Here is a 23223-nt window from a genome sequence, read left to right as displayed (position 1 = left end):
GGTGTGATTGTGGAATCCTGTGGCCTGTGAACATGACTGAGGTTTGATTCTGGAACCATGTGTCCTGCGAATATGACTGAGGCTTGATTCTGGAACCTTTGGCCTGGGAACTTGACTCTGATTTGATCGCAGAAACCTGTGGACTGGCAACATGACTGAGGTTTGATGGTGGAACCCTGTGCACTGGGAACATGACTGAGGCCTGATACTGGAACCCCGTTGACTGAGAACATGACATTGGTTTGATTCTGGTAACCCTTTTCCTGGGAACATGACTGAGTTTTGACGGTGGAAGCCTGTGGCCTGGCAACATGACATTGGTTTGATTCTGGAACCCTTTTTCCTGCGAACATTACTGAGGCTTGATGGTGGAACCCTGACCTGGCAACAGGACTGAGGTTTGATTGTGGAACCCTCTGGCTTGGGAATATGACTGAGGTTTAATTGTGGAACCCTGTGAGCTGGTAATATGAGTGAGGCTTGATTCTGGAACCCTGTGGCCTGGGAATATGACTGGAGTTTTATTTTTGGAACCTGTGTCCAGGGAACATGACTGAGGTTTTATTCTGGAACCCTGTGTCCTGGGAACATGACCGAGGTTTTATTCTGGAACCCTGTGTCCTGGGAACATGACTGTGGTTTGATTCTTAAACACTTTGGCCTGGGAACTTGATTGAGGTTTGGTTCTGGAACCCTGTTCCCTGGAAACATGACTGAGGTTTGATTCTATACACCTGTGTCCTGGGAACATGACTGAGGTTTGAATGTGGAACCCTGTGGCCAGGGTACATGACTGAGGTTTGATTCTGGAACCATGTTTCCTGGGAATATGACTGAGGTTTGATTCTGGATACCTCTGGCCTGGGAAAATGACTGAGGTTTCACTGTGGAAATATGTGGCCTGGGGTCATGAGTGAGGCTTCATGGTGGAACTGTGGCCTGGCAACAGGACTGAGGTGTGATTGTGGAACCCTCTGGTCTGGGAATATGACTGAGGTTTAATTGTGAAACCCTGTGGCCTGGGAATATGAGTGAGGCTTGACTCTGGAACCCTGTGGCCTGGGAACATGACTGGGGTTTTATATTTGGAACCTGTGTCCAGGGAACATGACTGAGGTTTGATTCTGGAACCATGTGCCCTGGGAATATGACTGAGGTTTGATTCTGTAAACTATTGGCCTGGGAACATGACTGATGTGAGATTGTGGAATCCTGTGGCCTGGAAACATGACATCGGTTTGGATTCTGGTACCCTGTTGCCTGGGAACATGAAATCGGTTTGATTCTGGAAACCTGTGGCCTGGGAATATGACTGAGGCTTGATGGTGGTACCCTATGGCCTGGCAACATGACTGAGGTTTGATTCTGGATCCCTGTGGCCTGGGAATATGACTGAGGCGTGATTCTGGAGACCTGTGGCCTGGGAACATGACATCTGTTTAGACTGTGGAATACTGTGCCCTGGGAAGCTGACTGAGGCTTGGTTCTGGGACCCTGTGGACTGGGAACATGACTGAGGTTTTATTCTGGAACCCTGTAGCCTGGGAACATAACTGAGGATTGATTCTGGAACCCTGTGGCCTGGAAATTGAATGTGATTTGATCGCAGAAACCTGTGGACTGGCAACATGACTGAGGTTTGATGGTGGAACCCTGTGCACTGGAAACATGACTGAGGCCTGATACTGGAACCCCGTGGACTGGGAACATGACATTGGTTTGATTCTGGGACCCTGTTTCCTGGGAACATGACTGAGGTTTGATGATTGAACCCTGTGGCCTGCCAACATGACTGAGATTTGATTGTGGAAGCTTCAGGCTGGGGAACATGACTGAGGCTTGATGGTGGAACCCTGTGGCCTGGCAACAGGACTGAGATTTGATGGTGGAACCCTGTGTCCTGGGAACATGCCTGTGGTTTGACTCTGAAACCCTTTGGCCTGGGAACATGACTGAGGTTTGATTCTGGATCCCTGTGGCCTGGGAACATGACTGAGACGTGATTCTGGAAACCTGTGACCTGGGAACATGACATCTGTTTAGATTGAGGAATACTGTGCCCTGGGAACCTGACTGAGGCTTGGTTCTGGAACCCTGTGGTCTGGGAACATGACTGAGGTTTTATTCTGGAACCCTGTAGCCTGGGAACATAACTGAGGATTGATTCTGGAACCCTGTGGCCTGGGAACATGACTGAAGTTTTATTCTGGAACACTGTAGCCTGGGAACATAACTGAGTATTGATTCTGGAACCCTGTGGACTGGGAACATGACTGAGGTTTTATTCTGGAACCCTGTAGCCTGGGAACATAACTGAGGATTGATTCTGGAACCCTGTGGCCTGGGAACATGACTGAAGTTTTATTCTGGAACACTGTAGCCTGGGAACATAACTGAGGATTGATTCTGGAACCCTGTGGCCTGGGAACATGACTGAGGTTTTATTCTGGAACCTTGTAGCCTGGGAACATAACTGAGGATTGATTCTGGAACCCTGTGGCCTGGGAACATGACTGAGGTTTTATTCTGGAATCCTGTAGCCTGTGAACATAACTGAGGATTGATTCTGGAACCCTGTGTCCCTGGAACATGACATCGGTTGGATTCTGGACACCTGTGTGCTGGGAACATGACTGAGGTTTGAATGTGGAACTCTGTGGCCAGGGAACATGACTAAGGTTTGATTCTGGAACCATGTGTCCTGGGAATATGACTGAGGCTTGATTCTCGAACCCTGTGGCCTGGGAACTTGACTCTGATTTGATCGCACAAACCTGTGGACTGGCAACATGACTGAGGTTTAATGGTGGAACCCTGTGCACTGGGAACATGACTGAGGCCTGATACTGGAAATCTTTGGCTTGGGAACATGACATTGGTTTGATTCTGGAACCCTGTTTCCTGGGAACATGACATTGGTTTGATTCTGGAACCCTGTTTCCTGGGAACATGACTGAGGCTTGATGGTGGAAGCCTGTGGTCTGGCAACAAGACTGAGTTTTGATGGTGGAACCCTGTGGCCTGGCAAGATGACTTAGGTTTGATTGTGGAACACTCTGGCCTGGGACATGACTAAGGCTTGATGGTGGAACCGTGGCCTGGCAACAGGACTGAGGTTTGATTGTGGAACCCTCTGGACTGGGAATATGACTGAGGTTTAATTGTGGAACCCTGTGGCCTGGGAATATGAGTGAGGCTTGATTCTGGAACCCTGTGGCCTGGGAACATGACTGGGGTTTTATTTTTGGAACCTGTGTCCAGGTAACATGACTGAGGTTTTATTCTGGAACCCTATGTCCTGGGAACATGACTGACGTTTGATTCTGGAACCATGTGGCCTGGGAATATGACTGAGGTTTGATTCTGGAAACCATTGGACTGGGAACATGACTGATGTGAGATTGTGGAATCCTGTGGCCTGGGAACATGACATCGCTTTGGATTCTGGTACCCTGTTGCCTGGGAACATGAAATCGGTTTGATTCTGGAAACCTGTGGCCTGGGAATATGACTGAGGTTTGATGGTGGTACCCTATGGCCTGGCAACATGACTGAGGTTTGATTCTGGATCCCTGTGGCCTGGAAACATGACTGAGGCGTGATTCTGGAGACCTGTGGCCTGGGAACATGACATCTGTTTAGACTGTGGAATACTGTGCCCTGGGAAGCTGACTGAGGCTTCGTTCTGGGACCCTGTGGACTGGGAACATGACTGAGGTTTTATTCTGGAACCCTATAGCCTGGGAACATAACTGAGGATTGATTCTGGAACCCTGTGGCCTGGGAACATGACATCAGTGGATTGTGGAACCCTGAGGCCTGGGAATATGTCTGAGGTTTGATGGTGGAAACCTGTGCACTGGAAACATGACTGAGGCCTGATACTGGAACCCCGTGGACTGGGAACATGACATTGGTTTGATTCTGGGACCCTGTTTCCTGGGAACATAACTGAGGTTTGATGGTTGAACCCTGTGTCCTGCCAAAATGACTGAGATTTGAGTGTGGAAACTTCAGGCTTGGGAACATGACTGAGGCTTGATGGTGGAACCCTGTGGCCTGGCAATAGGACTGAGATTTGATGGTGGAACCCTGTGGCCTGGGAACATGCCTGTGGTTTGATTCTGAAACCCTTTGGCCTGGGAATATGACTGAGGTTTGATTGTGGATCCCTGTGGCCTGGGAACATGACTGAGGTTTGACTGTGGAACCCTCTGGCATGGGAACATGCCTGTGGTTTGATTCTGAAACCCTTTGGCCTGGGAACATGACTGAGGTTTGGTTCTGGAACCCTGTTCCCTGGAAACATGACTGAGGTTTGATTCTGGACACCTGTGTGCTGGGAACATGAGTGAGGTTTGAATGTGGAACCCTGTGGCCAGGGAAGATGACTGAGGCTTGATTCTGGAACCATGTGTCCTGGGAATATGACTGAGGCTTGATTCTCGAACCCTGTGGCCTGGGAACTTGACTCTGATTTGATCGCACAAACCTGTGGACTGGCAACATGACTGAGGTTTAATGGTGGAACCCTGTTTCCTGGGAACATGACTGAGGCTTGATGGTGGAAGCCTGTGGTCTGGCAACAAGACTGAGTTTTGATGGTGGAACCCTGTGGCCTGGCAAGATGACTTAGGTTTGATTGTGGAACACTCTGGCCTGGGAACATGACTGAGGCTTGATGGTGGAACCGTGGCCTGGCAACAGGACTGAGGTTTGATTGTGGAACCCTCTGGCCTGGGAATATGACTGAGGTTTAATTGTGGAACCCTGTGGCCTGGGAATATGAGTGAGGCTTGATTCTGGAACCCTGTGGCCTGGGAACATGACTGGGGTTTTATTTTTGGAACCTGTGTCCAGGGAACATGACTGAGGTTTTATTCTGGAACCCTGTGTCCTGGGAACATGACTGAGGTTTGATTCTGGAACCATGTGGCCTGGGAATATGACTGTGGTTTGACACTGGAAACCATTGGCCTGGGAACATGACTGATGTGAGATTGTGGAATCCTGTGGCCTGGGAACATGACATCGGTTTGCATTCTGGTACCCTGTTGCCTGGGAACATGAAATCGGTTTGTTTCTGGAAACCTGTGGCCTGGGAATATGACTGAGGTTTGATGGTGGTACCCTATTGCCTTGCAACATGACTGAGGTTTGATTCTGGATCCCTGTGGCCTGGGAACATGACTGAGGCGTGATTCTGGAAACCTGTGGCCTGGGAACATGACATCTGTTTAGACTGTGGAATACTGTGCCCTGGGAAGCTGACTGAGGCTTCGTTCTGGGACCCTGTGGACTGGGAACATGACTGAGGTTTTATTCTGGAACCCTGTAGCCTGGGAACATAACTGAGGATTGATTCTGGAACCCTGTGGCCTGGGAACATGACATCAGTGGATTGTGGAACCCTGTGGCCTGGGAATATGTCTGAGGTTTGATGGTGGAAACCTGTGGCATGGCAACATGACTGAGGTTTGTTTCTGAAACTCTGTTCCCTGGGGACATGACTGAGGTGTGATTGTGGAATCCTGTGGCCTGTGAACATGACTGAGGTTTGATTCTGGAACCATGTGTCCTGCGAATATGACTGAGGCTTGATTCTGGAACCTTTGGCCTGGGAACTTGACTCTGATTTGATCGCAGAAACCTGTGGACTGGCAACATGACTGAGGTTTGATGGTGGAACCCTGTGCACTGGGAACATGACTGAGGCCTGATACTGGAACCCCGTTGACTGAGAACATGACATTGGTTTGATTCTGGTAACCCTTTTCCTGGGAACATGACTGAGTTTTGACGGTGGAAGCCTGTGGCCTGGCAACATGACATTGGTTTGATTCTGGAACCCTTTTTCCTGCGAACATTACTGAGGCTTGATGGTGGAACCCTGACCTGGCAACAGGACTGAGGTTTGATTGTGGAACCCTCTGGCTTGGGAATATGACTGAGGTTTAATTGTGGAACCCTGTGAGCTGGTAATATGAGTGAGGCTTGATTCTGGAACCCTGTGGCCTGGGAATATGACTGGAGTTTTATTTTTGGAACCTGTGTCCAGGGAACATGACTGAGGTTTTATTCTGGAACCCTGTGTCCTGGGAACATGACCGAGGTTTTATTCTGGAACCCTGTGTCCTGGGAACATGACTGTGGTTTGATTCTTAAACACTTTGGCCTGGGAACTTGATTGAGGTTTGGTTCTGGAACCCTGTTCCCTGGAAACATGACTGAGGTTTGATTCTATACACCTGTGTCCTGGGAACATGACTGAGGTTTGAATGTGGAACCCTGTGGCCAGGGTACATGACTGAGGTTTGATTCTGGAACCATGTTTCCTGGGAATATGACTGAGGTTTGATTCTGGATACCTCTGGCCTGGGAAAATGACTGAGGTTTCATTGTGGAAATATGTGGCCTGGGGTCATGAGTGAGGCTTCATGGTGGAACTGTGGCCTGGCAACAGGACTGAGGTGTGATTGTGGAACCCTCTGGTCTGGGAATATGACTGAGGTTTAATTGTGAAACCCTGTGGCCTGGGAATATGAGTGAGGCTTGATTCTGGAACCCTGTGGCCTGGGAACATGACTGGGGTTTTATATTTGGAACCTGTGTCCAGGGAACATGACTGAGGTTTGATTCTGGAACCATGTGCCCTGGGAATATGACTGAGGTTTGATTCTGTAAACTATTGGCCTGGGAACATGACTGATGTGAGATTGTGGAATCCTGTGGCCTGGAAACATGACATCGGTTTGGATTCTGGTACCCTGTTGCCTGGGAACATGAAATCGGTTTGATTCTGGAAACCTGTGGCCTGGGAATATGACTGAGACTTGATGGTGGTACCCTATGGCCTGGCAACATGACTGAGGTTTGATTCTGGATCCCTGTGGCCTGGGAATATGACTGAGGCGTGATTCTGGAGACTTGTGGCCTGGGAACATGACATCTGTTTAGACTGTGGAATACTGTGCCCTGGGAAGCTGACTGAGGCTTGGTTCTGGGACCCTGTGGACTGGGAACATGACTGAGGTTTTATTCTGGAACCCTGTAGCCTGGGAACATAACTGAGGATTGATTCTGGAACCCTGTGGCCTGGAAATTGAATGTGATTTGATCGCAGAAACCTGTGGACTGGCAACATGACTGAGGTTTGATGGTGGAACCCTGTGCACTGGAAACATGACTGAGGCCTGATACTGGAACCCCGTGGACTGGGAACATGACATTGGTTTGATTCTGGGACCCTGTTTCCTGGGAACATGACTGAGGTTTGATGATTGAACCCTGTGGCCTGCCAACATGACTGAGATTTGATTGTGGAAGCTTCAGGCTGGGGAACATGACTGAGGCTTGATGGTGGAACCCTGTGGCCTGGCAACAGGACTGAGATTTGATGGTGGAACCCTGTGTCCTGGGAACATGCCTGTGGTTTGACTCTGAAACCCTTTGGCCTGGGAACATGACTGAGGTTTGATTCTGGATCCCTGTGGCCTGGGAACATGACTGAGACGTGATTCTGGAAACCTGTGACCTGGGAACATGACATCTGTTTAGATTGAGGAATACTGTGCCCTGGGAACCTGACTGAGGCTTGGTTCTGGAACCCTGTGGTCTGGGAACATGACTGAGGTTTTATTCTGGAACCCTGTAGCCTGGGAACATAACTGAGGATTGATTCTGGAACCCTGTGGCCTGGGAACATGACTGAAGTTTTATTCTGGAACACTGTAGCCTGGGAACATAACTGAGTATTGATTCTGGAACCCTGTGGACTGGGAACATGACTGAGGTTTTATTCTGGAACCCTGTAGCCTGGGAACATAACTGAGGATTGATTCTGGAACCCTGTGGCCTGGGAACATGACTGAAGTTTTATTCTGGAACACTGTAGCCTGGGAACATAACTGAGGATTGATTCTGGAACCCTGTGGCCTGGGAACATGACTGAGGTTTTATTCTGGAACCTTGTAGCCTGGGAACATAACTGAGGATTGATTCTGGAACCCTGTGGCCTGGGAACATGACTGAGGTTTTATTCTGGAATCCTGTAGCCTGTGAACATAACTGAGGATTGATTCTGGAACCCTGTGTCCCTGGAACATGACATCGGTTGGATTCTGGACACCTGTGTGCTGGGAACATGACTGAGGTTTGAATGTGGAACTCTGTGGCCAGGGAACATGACTAAGGTTTGATTCTGGAACCATGTGTCCTGGGAATATGACTGAGGCTTGATTCTCGAACCCTGTGGCCTGGGAACTTGACTCTGATTTGATCGCACAAACCTGTGGACTGGCAACATGACTGAGGTTTAATGGTGGAACCCTGTGCACTGGGAACATGACTGAGGCCTGATACTGGAAATCTTTGGCTTGGGAACATGACATTGGTTTGATTCTGGAACCCTGTTTCCTGGGAACATGACATTGGTTTGATTCTGGAACCCTGTTTCCTGGGAACATGACTGAGGCTTGATGGTGGAAGCCTGTGGTCTGGCAACAAGACTGAGTTTTGATGGTGGAACCCTGTGGCCTGGCAAGATGACTTAGGTTTGATTGTGGAACACTCTGGCCTGGGACATGACTGAGGCTTGATGGTGGAACCGTGGCCTGGCAACAGGACTGAGGTTTGATTGTGGAACCCTCTGGACTGGGAATATGACTGAGGTTTAATTGTGGAACCCTGTGGCCTGGGAATATGAGTGAGGCTTGATTCTGGAACCCTGTGGCCTGGGAACATGACTGGGGTTTTATTTTTGGAACCTGTGTCCAGGGAACATGACTGAGGTTTTATTCTGGAACCCTATGTCCTGGGAACATGACTGACGTTTGATTCTGGAACCATGTGGCCTGGGAATATGACTGAGGTTTGATTCTGGAAACCATTGTACTGGGAACATGACTGATGTGAGATTGTGGAATCCTGTGGCCTGGGAACATGACATCGCTTTGGATTCTGGTACCCTGTTGCCTGGGAACATGAAATCGGTTTGATTCTGGAAATCTGTGGCCTGGGAATATGACTGAGGTTTGATGGTGGTACCCTATGGCCTGGCAACATGACTGAGGTTTGATTCTGGATCCCTGTGGCCTGGGAACATGACTGAGGCGTGATTCTGGAAACCTGTGGCCTGGGAACATGACATCTGTTTAGACTGTGGAATACTGTGCCCTGGGAAGCTGACTGAGGCTTGGTTCTTGGACCCTGTGGACTGGGAACATGACTGAGGCTTGATTCTGGAACCCTGTAGCCTGGGAACATAACTGAGGATTGATTCTGGAACCCTGTGGCCCTGGAAAATGACTGAGGTTGGATTCTGGAACCTTGTGGCATGGGAATATGACTGAGGTTTGACTGTGGAACCCTCTGGCCTGGGAACATGCCTGTGGTTTGACTCTGAAACCCTTTGGTCTGGGAACATGACTGAGGTTTGGTTCTGGAACCCTGTTCCCTGGAAACATGACTGAGGTTTGATTCTGGATCCCTGTGGCCTGGGAACATGACTGAGGCGTGATTCTGGAGACCTGTGGCCTGGGAACATGACATCTGTTTAGACTGTGGAATACTGTGCCCTGGGAAGCTGACTGAGGCTTCGTTCTGGGACCCTGTGGACTGGGAACATGACTGAGGTTTTACTCTGGAACCCTATAGCCTGGGAACATAACTGAGGATTGATTCTGGAACCCTGTGGCCTGGGAACATGACATCAGTGGATTGTGGAACCCTGAGGCCTGGGAATATGTCTGAGGTTTGATGGTGGAAACCTGTGCACTGGAAACATGACTGAGGCCTGATACTGGAACCCCGTGGACTGGGAACATGACATTGGTTTGATTCTGGGACCCTGTTTCCTGGGAACATGACTGAGGTTTGATGGTTGAACCCTGTGGCCTGCCAACATGACTGAGATTTGAGTGTGGAAACTTCAGGCTTGGGAACATGACTGAGGCTTGATGGTGGAACCCTGTGGCCTGGCAATAGGACTGAGATTTGATGGTGGAACCCTGTGGCCTGGGAACATGCCTGTGGTTTGATTCTGAAACCCTTTGGCCTGGGAATATGACTGAGGTTTGATTGTGGATCCCTGTGGCCTGGGAATATGTCTGAGGTTTGATGGTGGAAACCTGTGGCATGGCAACATGACTGAGGTTTGTTTCTGAAACTCTGTTCCCTGGGGACATGACTGAGGTGTGATTGTGGAATCCTGTGGCCTGTGAACATGACTGAGGTTTGATTCTGGAACCATGTGTCCTGCGAATATGACTGAGGCTTGATTCTGGAACCTTTGGCCTGGGAACTTGACTCTGATTTGATCGCAGAAACCTGTGGACTGGCAACATGACTGAGGTTTGATGGTGGAACCCTGTGCACTGGGAACATGACTGAGGCCTGATACTGGAACCCCGTTGACTGAGAACATGACATTGGTTTGATTCTGGTAACCCTTTTCCTGGGAACATGACTGAGTTTTGACGGTGGAAGCCTGTGGCCTGGCAACATGACATTGGTTTGATTCTGGAACCCTTTTTCCTGCGAACATTACTGAGGCTTGATGGTGGAACCCTGACCTGGCAACAGGACTGAGGTTTGATTGTGGAACCCTCTGGCTTGGGAATATGACTGAGGTTTAATTGTGGAACCCTGTGAGCTGGTAATATGATTGAGGCTTGATTCTGGAACCCTGTGGCCTGGGAACATGACTGGGGTTTTATTTTTGGAACCTGTGTCCAGGGAACATGACTGAGGTTTGATTCTGGAACCATGTGCCCTGGGAATATGAGTGAGGTTTGATTCTGGCAACTATTGGCCTGGGAACATGACTGATGTGAGATTGTGGAATCCTGTGGCCTGGAAACATGACATCGGTTTGGATTCTGGTACCCTGTTGCCTGGGAACATGAAATCGGTTTGATTCTGGAAACCTGTGGCCTGGGAATATGACTGAGGTTCGATGGTGGTACCCTATGGCCTGGCAACATGACTGAAGTTTGATTCTGGATCCCTGTGAGCTGGGAATATGACTGAGGCGTGATTCTGGAGAGCTGTGGCCTGGGAACATGACATCTGTTTAGACTGTGGAATACTGTGCCCTGGGAAGCTGACTGAGGCTTGGTTCTGGGACCCTGTGGACTGGGAACATGACTGAGGTTTTATTCTGGAACCCTGTAGCCTGGGAACATAACTGAGGATTGATTCTGGAACCCTGTGGCCTGGGAACTTGACATCAGTGGATTGTGGAACCCTGTGGCCTGGGAATATGTCTGAGGTTTGATGGTGGAAACCTGTGCATTGGAAACATGACTGAGGCCTGATACTGGAACCCCGAGGACTGGGAACATGACATTGGTTTGATTCTGGGACCCTGTTTCCTGGGAACATGACTGAGGTTTGATGGTTGAACCCTGTGGCCTGCCAACATGACTGAGATTTGAGTGTGGAAGCTTCAGGCTGGGGAACATGAATGAGGCTTGATGGTGGAACCCTGTTGCCTGGCAACAGGACTGAGATTTGATGGTGGAACCCTGTGTCCTGGGAACATGCCTGTGGTTTGACTCTGAAACCCTTTGGCCTGGGAACATGACTGAGGTTTGATTCTGGATCCCTGTGGCCTGGGAACATGACTGAGACGTGATTCTGGAAACCTGTGACCTGGGAACATGACATCTGTTTAGATTGAGGAATACTGTGCCCTGGGAACCTGACTGAGGCTTGGTTTTGGAACCCTGTGGCCTGGGAACATGACTGAGGTTTTATTCTGGAACCCTGTAGCCTGGGAACATAACTGAGGATTGATTCTGGAACCCTGTGGCCTGGGAACATGACTGAAGTTTTATTCTGGAACACTGTAGCCTGGGAACATAACTGAGGATTGATTCTGGAACCCTGTGGACTGGGAACATGACTGAGGTTTTATTCTGGAACCCTGTAGCCTGGGAACATAACTGAGGATTGATTCTGGAACCCTGTGGCCTGGGAACATGACTGAAGTTTTATTCTGGAACACTGTAGCCTGGGAACATAACTGAGGATTGATTCTGGAACCCTGTGGCCTGGGAACATGACTGAGGTTTTATTCTGGAACCCTGTAGCCTGGGAACATAACTGAGGATTGATTCTGGAACCCTGTGGCCCTGGAACATGACATCGGTTGGATTCTGGACACCTGTGTGCTGGGAACATGACTGAGGTTTGAATGTGGAACCCTGTGGCCAGAGAACATGACTAAGGTTTGATTCTGGAACCATGTGTCCTGGGAATATGACTGAGGCTTGATTCTCGAACCCTGTGGCCTGGGAACTTGACTCTGATTTGATCGCACAAACCTGTGGACTGGCACCATGACTGAGGTTTAATGGTGGAACCCTGTGCACTGGGAACATGACTGAGGCCTGATACCGGAAACCTTTGGCTTGGGAACATGACATTGGTTTGATTCTGGAACCCTGTTTCCTGGGAACATGACATTGGTTTGATTCTGGAACCCTTTTTCCTGGGAACATGACTGAGGCTTGATGGTGGAAGCCTGTGGTCTGGCAACAAGACTGAGTTTTGATGGTGGAACCCTGTGGCCTGGCAAGATGACTTAGGTTTGATTGTGGAACACTCTGGCCTGGGACATGACTGAGGCTTGATGGTGGAACCGTGGCCTGGCAACAGGACTGAGGTTTGATTGTGGAACCCTCTGGACTGGGAATATGACTGAGGTTTAATTGTGGAACCCTGTGGCCTGGGAATATGACTGGGGTTTTATTTTTGGAACCTGTGTCCAGGTAACATGACTGAGGTTTTATTTTGGAACCCTATTTCCTGGGAACATGACTGACGTTTGATTCTGGAACCATGTGGCCTGGGAATATGACTGAGGTTTGATTCTGGAAACCATTGGCCTGGGAACATGACTGATGTGAGATTGTGGAATCCTGTGGCCTGGGAACATGACATCGCTTTGGATTCTGGTACCCTGTTGCCTGGGAACATGAAATCGGTTTGATTCTGGAAACCTGTGGCCTGGGAATATGACTGAGGTTTGATGGTGGTACCCTATGGCCTGGCAACATGACTGAGGTTTGATTTTGGATCCCTGTGGCCTGGGAACATGACTGAGGCGTGATTCTGGAAACCTGTGGCCTGGGAACATGACATCTGTTTAGACTGTGGAATACTGTGCCCTGGGAAGCTGACTGAGGCTTGGTTCTGGGACCCTGTGTACTGGGAACATGACTGAGGTTTTATTCTGGAACCCTGTAGCCTGGGAACATAACTGAGGATAGATTCTGGAACACGGTGGCCTGGGAACATGACATCAGTGGATTGTGGTACCCTGTGGCCTGGGAATATGTCTGAGGTTTGATGGTGGAAACCTGTGGCATGGCAACATGACTGAGGTTTGTTTCTGAAACACTGTTCCCTGGGGACATGACTGAGGTGTGATTGTGGAATCCTGTGGCCTGTGAACATGACTGAGGTTTGATTCTGGAACCATGTGTCCTGCGAATATGACTGAGGCTTGATTCTGGAACCTTTGGCCTGGGAACTTGACTCTGATTTGATCGCAGAAACCTGTGGACTGGCAACATGACTGAGGTTTGATGGTGGAACCCTGTGCACTGGGAAAATGACTGAGGCCTGATACTGGAACCCCGTTGCCTGGGAACATGACATTGGTTTGATTCTGGTACCCCTTTTCCTGGGAACATGACTGAGGCTTGACGGTGGAAGCCTGTGGCCTGGCAACATGACATTGGTTTGATTCTGGAACCCTTTTTCCTGCGAACATTACTGAGGCTTGTTGGTGGAACCCTGACCTGGCAACAGGACTGAGGTTTGATTGTGGAACCCTGTGGCCTGGGAATATGAGTGAGGCTTTATACTGGAACCCTGTGGAATGGGAATATGATTGGAGTTTTATTTTTGGAACCTGTGTCCAGGGAACATGACTGAGGTTTTATTCTGGAACCCTGTTTCCTCGGAACATGACTGAGGCTTGACAGTGGAACACTGTGGCCTTGCAAGAGGTCTGAGGTTTGATGGTGGAACCCTGTGGCTTGGGAAGATGACTTAGGTTTGACTGTGGAACACTCTGGCCTGGGAACATGACTGAGGCTTGATGGTGGAACCGTGGCCTGGGAACAGGACTGAGGTTTGATTGTCGAACCCTCTGGTCTGGGAATATGACTGAGGTTTAATTGTGGAACCCTGTGGCCTGGGAATATGAGTGAGGCTTGATTCTGGAACCCTGTGGCCTGGGAACATGACTGGGGTTTTATTTTTGGAACCTGTGTCCAGGGAACATGACTGAGGTTTTATTCTGGAACCACTTGTCCTGGGAACATGACTGAGGTTTGATTCTGGAACCATGGGGCCTGGGAATATGACTGAGGTTTGATTCTGGAAACCATTGGCCTGGGGACGTGACTGATGTAAGATTGTGGAATCCTGTGGCCTGGGAACATGACATCGGTTTGGATTCTGGTACCCTGTTGCCTGGGAACATGAAATCGGTCTGATTCTGGAAACCTGTGATCTGGGAATATGACTGAGGTTTGATGGTGGTACCCTATGGCCTGGCAACATGACTGAGGTTTGATTCTGGATTCCTGTGGCCTGGGAACATGACTGAGGCGTGAGTCTGGAAACTTGTGGCCTGGGAAGATGACATCTGTTTAGACTGTGGAATACTGTGCCCTGGGAACCTGACTGAGGCTTGGTTCTGGAACCCTGTGGCCGGCGAACATGACTGAGGTTTGATTCTGGAACCATGTGTCCTGGGAATATGACTGAGGTTTGATTCTGGAAATCTGTGGCCTGGGCAGTAGACTGAGGTTTGATGGCAGAAACCTGTGGACTGGCAATATGACTGAGGTTTTATTGTGGAACCCTGTGCCCTGGAAACATAACTAAGGCCTGGTATTGGAAACCCATGGCCTGGGAACTTGACATTGGTTTGATTCTGGAAACCTGTGTCCTGGGAACATGATTGAGGTTTGATGGAGGAACCCTGTGGCCTGGGAACATGACTGAGGTTTGATGGTGGTACCCTGTGGCCTGGCAACATGACTGAGGTTTGATGGTGGAACCCTGTTGCCTGGCAACAGGACTGAGATTTGATGGTGGAACCCTGTGGCCTGGGAACATTCCATCGGTTTGGATTCTGGAACCCTGTTGCCTGAGAACATGAAATCGGTTTCATTCTGGAAACCTCTGGCCTGGGAATATGACTGAGGTTTGATGGTGGTACCCTATGGCCTGGCAACATGACTGAGGCGTGATTCTGGAAACCTGAGCCCTGGGAACATGACATCTGTTTAGATTGAGGAATACTGTGCCCTGGGAAACTGACTGAGGCTTGGTTCTGGAAGCCTGTGGACTGGGAACATGACTGAGGTTTTATTCTGGACCCCTGTAGCCTGGGACATAACTGAGCATTGATTCTGGAACCCTGTGGCCTGGGAACATGACTGAGGTTTTATTCTGGAACCCTGTAGCCTGGGAACATAACTGAGGATTGATTCTGGAACCCTGTGGCCCTGGAACATGACATCGGTTGGATTCTGGAACCCTGTGGCATGGGAATATGACTGAGGTTTGATTCTGGAAACCACTGGCCTGGGAACATGACTGATGTGAGATTGTGGAATCCTGTGGCCTGGGAACATGACATCGGTTTGGATTCTGGTATCCTGTTGCCTGGGAACATGAAATCGGTTTGATTCTGGAAACCTGTGGCCTGGGAATATGACTGAGGTTTGATGGTGGTACCCTATGGCCTGGCAACATGACTGAGGTTTGATGGTGGAAATCTGTGGCCTAGCCAGATGACTGAGGTTTGTTTCTGGAAACCTCTTTCCTGTGAACATGACTGAGGTTTGATTCTGGACACCTTTGTCCTGGGAACATGTCTGAGGTTTGATGGTGGAAACCTGTGCCCTGGCAACATGACTGAGGTTTGTTTCTGGAACCCTCTTTCCTGGGAACATGACTGAGGTTTGATTGTGGACCCCTGTGGCCTGGGAACAGGACTGAGGCTCAATTCTGGAAAACTGTGGCCTGGGAATATGACTGAGGTTTGATTCTGGAAATCTGTGGCCTGGGAAATTGACTGAGGTTTGATGGCAGAAACCTGTGGACTGGCAACAGGACTGAGGTTTGATTGTGGAACCCTCTGGCCTGGGAATATGACTGAGGTTTCATTGAGGAACCCTGTGGCCTGGGAATATGAGTGAGGCTTGATTCTGGAACCTTGTGGCCTGGGAACATGACTGGGGTTTTATTTTTGGAACCTGTGTCCAGTGAACAAGACTGAGGTTTTATTCTGGAACCTTGTGTCCTGGGAACATGACTGAGGTTTCATTCTGGAACCATGTGGCCTGGGAATATGACTGAGGTTTGATTCTGGAAACCATTGGACTGGGAACATGACTGATGTGAGATTGTGGAATCCTGTGGCCTGGGAACATGACATCGGTTTGGATTCTGGTATCCTGTTGCCTGGGGACATGAAATCGGTTTGATTCTGGAAACCTGTGGCCTGGGAATATGACTGAGGTTTGATGGTGGTACCCTATGGCCTGGCAACATGACTGAGATTTGATTCTGGATCCCTGTGGCCTGGGAACATGACTGAGGCGCGATTCTGGAAAACTGTGGCCTGGGAATATGACTGAGGTTTGATTCTGGAAATCTGTGGCCTGGGAAATTGACTGAGGTTTGATGGCAGAAACCTGTGGACTGGCAACATGACTGAGGTTTCATTGTGGAACCCTGTGCCCTGGAAACATGACTAAGGCCTGGTACTGGAAACCCATGGCCTGGGAACTTGACATTGGTTTGATTCTGTAAACCTGTGGCCTGGGAACGTGACATCTGTTTAGATTGTGCAATACTGTGCCCTGGGAAGCTGACTGAGGCTTGGTTCTGGGACCCTGTGGACTGGGAACATGACTGAGGTTTTATTCTGGAACCCTGTAGCCTGGGAACATATCTGAGTATTGATTCTGGAACCCTGTGGCCTGGGAACATGACATCAGTGGATTGTGGAACCCTGTGGCATGGGAACATGACTGAGGTTTGACTGTGGAACCCTCTGGCCTGGTAACATGCCTGTGGTTTGATTCTGAAACCCTTTGGCCTGGGACCATGACTGAGGATTGTTTCTGGAACCCTGTTCCCTGGAAACATGACTGAGGTTTGATTCTGGACACCTGTGTCCTGGGAACATGACTGAGGTTTGATTGTGGAACCCTGTGGCCGGCGAACATGACTGAGGTTTGATTGTGGAACCCTGTGTCCTGCGAATATGACTGAGGTTTTATTCTGGAACGCTGTAGCCTGGGAACATAACGGAGGATTGATTCTGGAACCCTGTGGCCTGGGAACATGACATCAGAGGATTGTGGAACGCTGTGGCCTGGGAACATGAGAACGGTTTGATTCTGGAACCCTGTGGCCTGGGAACATGTCTGAGGTTTGATGGTGGAAACCTGTGCCCTGGCAACATGACTGAGGTTTGTTTCTGGAACCCTCTTTCCTGGGAACATGACTGAGGTTTGATTCTGGACACCTTTGTCCTGGGAACATGACTGAGGTTTGATTGTGGAACCCTGTGGCCGGCGAACAGGACTGAGGTTTGATTGTGGAACCCTGTGCACTGGGAACATGACTGAGGCCTGATTCTGGAACCCCGTGGACTGGGAACATGACATTGGTTTGATTCTGGAACCCTGTTTCCTCGGAACATGACTGAGGCTTGACAGTAGAACACTGTGGCCTTGCAAGAGGACTGAGGTTTGATGGTGGAACTCTGTGGCTTGGGAAGATGACTTAGGTTTGAGTGTGGAACACTCTGGCCTGGGAACATGACTGAGCCTTGATGGTGGAACCGTGGCCTGGCAACAGGACTGAGGTTTGATTGTCGAACCCTCTGGTCTGGGAATATGACTGAGGTTTAATTGTGGAACCCTGTTGCTTGGGAATATGAGTGAGGCTTGATTCTGGAACCCTGTGGCCTGGGAACATGACTGGGGTTTTATTTTTGGAACTTGTGTCCAGGGAACATGACTGAGGTTTTATTCTGGAACCCCTTGTCCTGGGAACATGACTGAGGTTTGATTCTGGAACCATGTGGCCTGGCAACATGACTGAGGCGTGATTCTGGAAACCTGTGGCCTGGGAACATGACATCTGTTTAGACTGAGGAATACTGTGCCCTGGGAAACTTACTGAGGCTTGGTTCTGGAAGCCTGTGGACTGGGAAAATGACTGAGGTTTTACTCTGGACCCCTGTAGCCTGGGACATAACTGAGGATTGATTCTGGAACCCTGTGGCCTGGGAAAATGACTGAGGTTTTATTCTGGAACCCTGTAGCCTGGGAACATAACTGAGGATTGATTCTGGAACCCTGTGGTTTGGGAACAAGACTGGGGTTTTATTTTTGGAACCTGTGTACAGGGAACCTGACTGTGGTTTTATTCTGGAACCCTGTGTCCTGGGAACATGACTGAGGTTTGATTCTGGAAACCATTGGCCTGGGAACATGACTGATGTGAGATTGTGGAATCCTGTGGCCGGGGAACATGACATCGGTTTGCATTCTGGTACCCTGTTGCCTGGGAACATGAAATCGGTTTGATTCTGGAAACCTGTGGCCTGGGAATATGACTGAGGCTTGATGGTGGTACCCTATGGCCTGACAACATGACTGAGGTTTGATTCTGGATCCCTGTTGTCTGGGAACCTGACTGAGGCGTGATTCTGGAAACCTGTGGCCTGGGAACATGACATTTGTTTAGACTGTGGATTACTGTGCCCTGGGAAGCTGACTGAGGCTTGGTTCTGGGACCCTGTGGACTGGGAACATGACTGAGGTTTTATTCTGGAACCCTGTAGCCTGGGAATATAACTGAGGATTGATTCTGGAACCCTGTGGCCTGGGAACATGACATCAGTGGATTGTGGAACCCTGTGGCCTGGGAACATGTCTGAGGTTTGATGGTGGAAACCTGTGGCCTGACAACCTGACTGAGGTTTGTTTCTGAAACCCTGTTCCCTGGGAACATGACTGAGGTGTAATTGTGGAATCCTGTGGCCTGCGAATATGACTGAGGTTTGATTCTGGAACCATGTGTCCTGGGAATATGACTGAGGCTTCATTCTGGAAACTATTGGCCTGGGAACATGACTGATGTGAGATTGTGGAATCCTGTGGCCTGGGAACATGACATCGGTTTGCATTCTGGTACCCTGTTGCCTGGGAACATGAAATCGGTTTGATTCTGGAAACCTGTGGCCTGGGAATATGACTGAGGTTTGATGGTGGTACCCTATGGCCTGGCAACATGACTGAGGTTTGATTCTGGATCCCTATGGCCTGGGAACATGACTGAGGCGTGATTCTGGAGACCTGTGGCCTGGGAACATGACATCTGTTTAGACTGTGGAATACTGTGCCCTGGGAAGCTGACTGAGGCTTGGTTCTGGGGCCCTGTGGACTGGGAACATGACTGAGGTTTTATTCTGGAACCCTGTAGCCTGGGAACATAACTGAGGATTGATTCTGGAACCTTATGGCCTGGGACCATGACATCAGTGGATTGTGGAACCCTGTGGCCTGGGAACATGTCTAAGGTTTGATGGTGGAAACCTGTGGCCTGGCAACATGACTGAGGTTTGTTTCTGGAACCCTGTTTCCTGGGAACATGACTGAGGTTTGATTCTGGACACCTTTGTCCTGGGAACATGACTGAGGTTTGATTGTGGAACCCTGTGGCCGGCCAACATGACTGAGGTTTGATTCTGGAACCATGTGTCCTGGGAATATGACTGAGGTTTGATTCTGGAAATCTGTGGCCTGGGAAGATGACTGAGGTTTGATGGCAGAAACCTGTGGACTGGAAACATGACTGAGGTTTGATTGTGGAACCTTGTGCCCTGGAAACATGACTGAGGCCTGGTACTGGAAACCCAATGCCTGGGAACTTGACTTTGGTTTGATTCTGGAAACCTGTGTCCTGGGAACATGATTGAGGTTTGATGGAGGAACCCTGTTGCCTGGGAACATGACTGAGGTTTGATGGTGGTACCCTTTGTCCTGGCAACATGACTGAGGCTTGATTCTGGAACCCTGTGGCCTGGAAATTGAATGTGATTTGATCGCAGAAACCTGTGGACTGGCAACTTGACTGCGGTTTGATGGTGGAACACTGTGCCCTGGGAACATGACTGAGGCCTGATACTGGAACCCCGTGGACTGGGAACATGACATTGGTTTGATTCTGGGACCCTGTTTCCTGGGAACATGACTGAGGTTTGATGGTTGAACCCTGTGGCCTGGCAACATGACTGAGGTTTGATTGTGGAACCCTCAGGCTTGGGAACATGACTGAGGCTTGATGGTGGAACCCTGTGGCCTGGCAATAGGACTGAGATTTGATGGTGGAACCCTGTGGCCTGTTAACATGCCTGTGGTTTGATTCTGAAACCCTTTGGCCTGGGAACATGACTGAGGTTTGATTCTGGATCCCTGTGGCCTGGGGACATGCCTGAGGCGTGATTCTGGAAACCTGTGACCTGGGAACATTACATCTGTTTAGATTGAGAAATACTGTGCCCTGGGAACCTGACTGAGGCTTGGTTCTGGAACCCTGTGGACTGGGAACATGACTGAGGTTTTATTCTGGAACCCTGTAGCCTGGGAACATAACTGAGGATTGATTCTGGAACCCTGTGGCCTGGGAACATGACTGAAGTTTTATTCTGGAACCCTGTAGCCTGGGAACATAACTGAGGATTGATTCTGGAACCCTGTGGCCCTGGAACATGACATCAGTGGATTGTGGAACCCTTTGGCCTTGGAATATGTCTGAGGTTTGATGGTGGAAACCTGTGGCCTGGCAACATGACTGAGGTTTGTTTCTGGAACCCTGTTTCCTGGGAACATGACTGAGGTTTGATTCTGGACACCTTTGTCCTGGGAACATGACTGAGGTTTGATTGTGGAACCCTGTGGCCGGCCAACATGACTGAGGTTTGATTCTGGAACCATGTGTCCTGGGGATATGACTGAGGTTTGATTCTGGAAATCTGTGGCCTGCGAATTTGACTGAGATTTGATGGCAGAAACCTGTGGACTGGCAATATGACTGAGGTTTGATTGTGGAACCCTGTGCCCTGGAAACATGACTGAGGCCTGGTACTGGAAACCCAATGCCTGGGAACTTGACATTGGTTTGATTCTGGAAACCTGTGTCCTAGGAACATGATTGAGGTTTGATGGAGGAACACTGTGGCCTGGGAACATGACTGAGGTTTGATGGTGGTACCCTGTGGCCTGGCAACATGACTGAGGTTTGATGGTGGAACACTCTGGCCTGGGAACATGACTGAGGCTTGATGGTGGAACCCTGTTGCCTGGCAAGATGACTTAGGTTTGATTGCCTAACACTCTGGCCTGGGAACATGACTGAGGCTTGATGGTGGAACCGTGGCCTGGCAACATGACTGAGGTTTGATGGTGGAACCCTTTGGCCTTGGAACATGCCTGTGGTTTGATTCTGAAACCCTTTGGCCTGGGAACATGACTGAGGTTTCATTCTGGATCCCTGTGTCCTGGGGACATGACTGAGGCGTGATTCTGGAAACCTGTGACCTGGGAATATGACATCTGTTTAGATTGAGGAATACTGTGCCCTGGGAACCTGAGTGAGGCTTGGTTCTGGAACCCTATTTCCTAGGAACATGACTGAGGTTTGATTCTGGACACCTTTGTCATGGGAACATGACTGAGGTTTGATTGTGGAACCCTGTGGCCGGCGAACATGACTGAGGTTTGATTCTGGAACCATGTGTCCTGGGAATATGACTGAGGTTTGATTCTGGAAATCTGTGGCCTGGGCAGTAGACTGAGGTTTGATGGCAGAAACCTGTGGACTGGCAATATGACTGAGGTTTTATTGTGGAACCCTGTGCCCTGGAAACATGACTAAGGCCTGGTATTGGAAACCCATGGCCTGGGAACTTGACATTGGTTTGATTCTGGAAACCTGTGTCCTGGGAACATGATTGAGGTTTGATGGAGGAACCTTGTGGCCTGGGAACATGACTGAGGTTTGATGGTGGTACCCTGTGGCCTGGCAACATGACTGAGGTTTGATGGTGGAACCCTGTGGCCTGGCAACAGGACTGAGATTTGATGGTGGAACCCTGTGGCCTGGGAACATTCCATCGGTTTGGATTCTGGTACCCTGTTGCCTGAGAACATGAAATCGGTTTCATTCTGGAAACCTCTGGCCTGGGAATATGACTGAGGTTTGATGGTGGTACCCTATGGCCTGGCAACATGACTGAGGCGTGATTCTGGAAACCTGTGCCCTGGGAACATAACATCTGTTCAGATTGAGGAATACTGTGCCCTGGGAAACTGACTGAGGCTTGGTTCTGGAAGCCTGTGGACTGGGAACATGACTAAGGTTTTATTCTGGAACCCTGTAGCCTGGGAACATAACTTAGGATTGATTCTGGAACCCTGTGTCCCTGGAACATGACATCGGTTGGATTCTGGAACCCTGTGGCATGGGAACATGACTCAGGTTTGACTGTGGAACCCTCTGGCCTGGGAACATGCCTGTGGTTTGATTCTGAAACGCTTTGGCCTGGGAACATGACTGAGGTTTGGTTCTGGAACCCTGTTCCCTGGAAACATGACTGAGGTTTGATTCTGGACACCTGTGTCCTGGGAACATGACTGAGGTTTGAATGTGGAACCCTGTGGCCAGGGAACATGACTGAGGTTTGATTCTGGAACCATGTGTCCTGGGAATATGAGTGAGGCTTGATTCTCGAACCCTGTGGCCTGGGAACTTGACTCTGATTTGATCGCACAAACCTGTGGACTGGCAACATGACTGAGGTTTAATGGTGGAACCCTGTGCACTGGGAACATGACTGAGGCCTGATACTGGAACCCCGTGGCCTGGGAACATGACATTGGTTTGATTCTGGAACCCTGTTTCCTGGGAACATGACTGAGGCTTGATGGTGGAAGCCTGTGGCCTGGCAACAGGACTGAGGTTTGATGGTGGAACCCTGTGGCCTGGCAAGATGACTTAGGTTTGATTGTGGAACACTCTGGCCTGGGAACATGACTGAGGCTTGATGGTGGAACCGTGGCCTGGCAACAGGACTGAGGTTTGATTGTGGAACCCTGTGGCCTGGGAATATGAGTG

Source organism: Balaenoptera borealis (genome assembly GCF_965194805.1).
Source record: "Balaenoptera borealis genome assembly, chromosome: 15".
Lineage (NCBI taxonomy): Eukaryota > Metazoa > Chordata > Mammalia > Artiodactyla > Balaenopteridae > Balaenoptera > Balaenoptera borealis.
The sequence above is the reverse complement of the archived record's forward strand: the minus strand, read 5'-3'. Positions refer to the sequence as shown.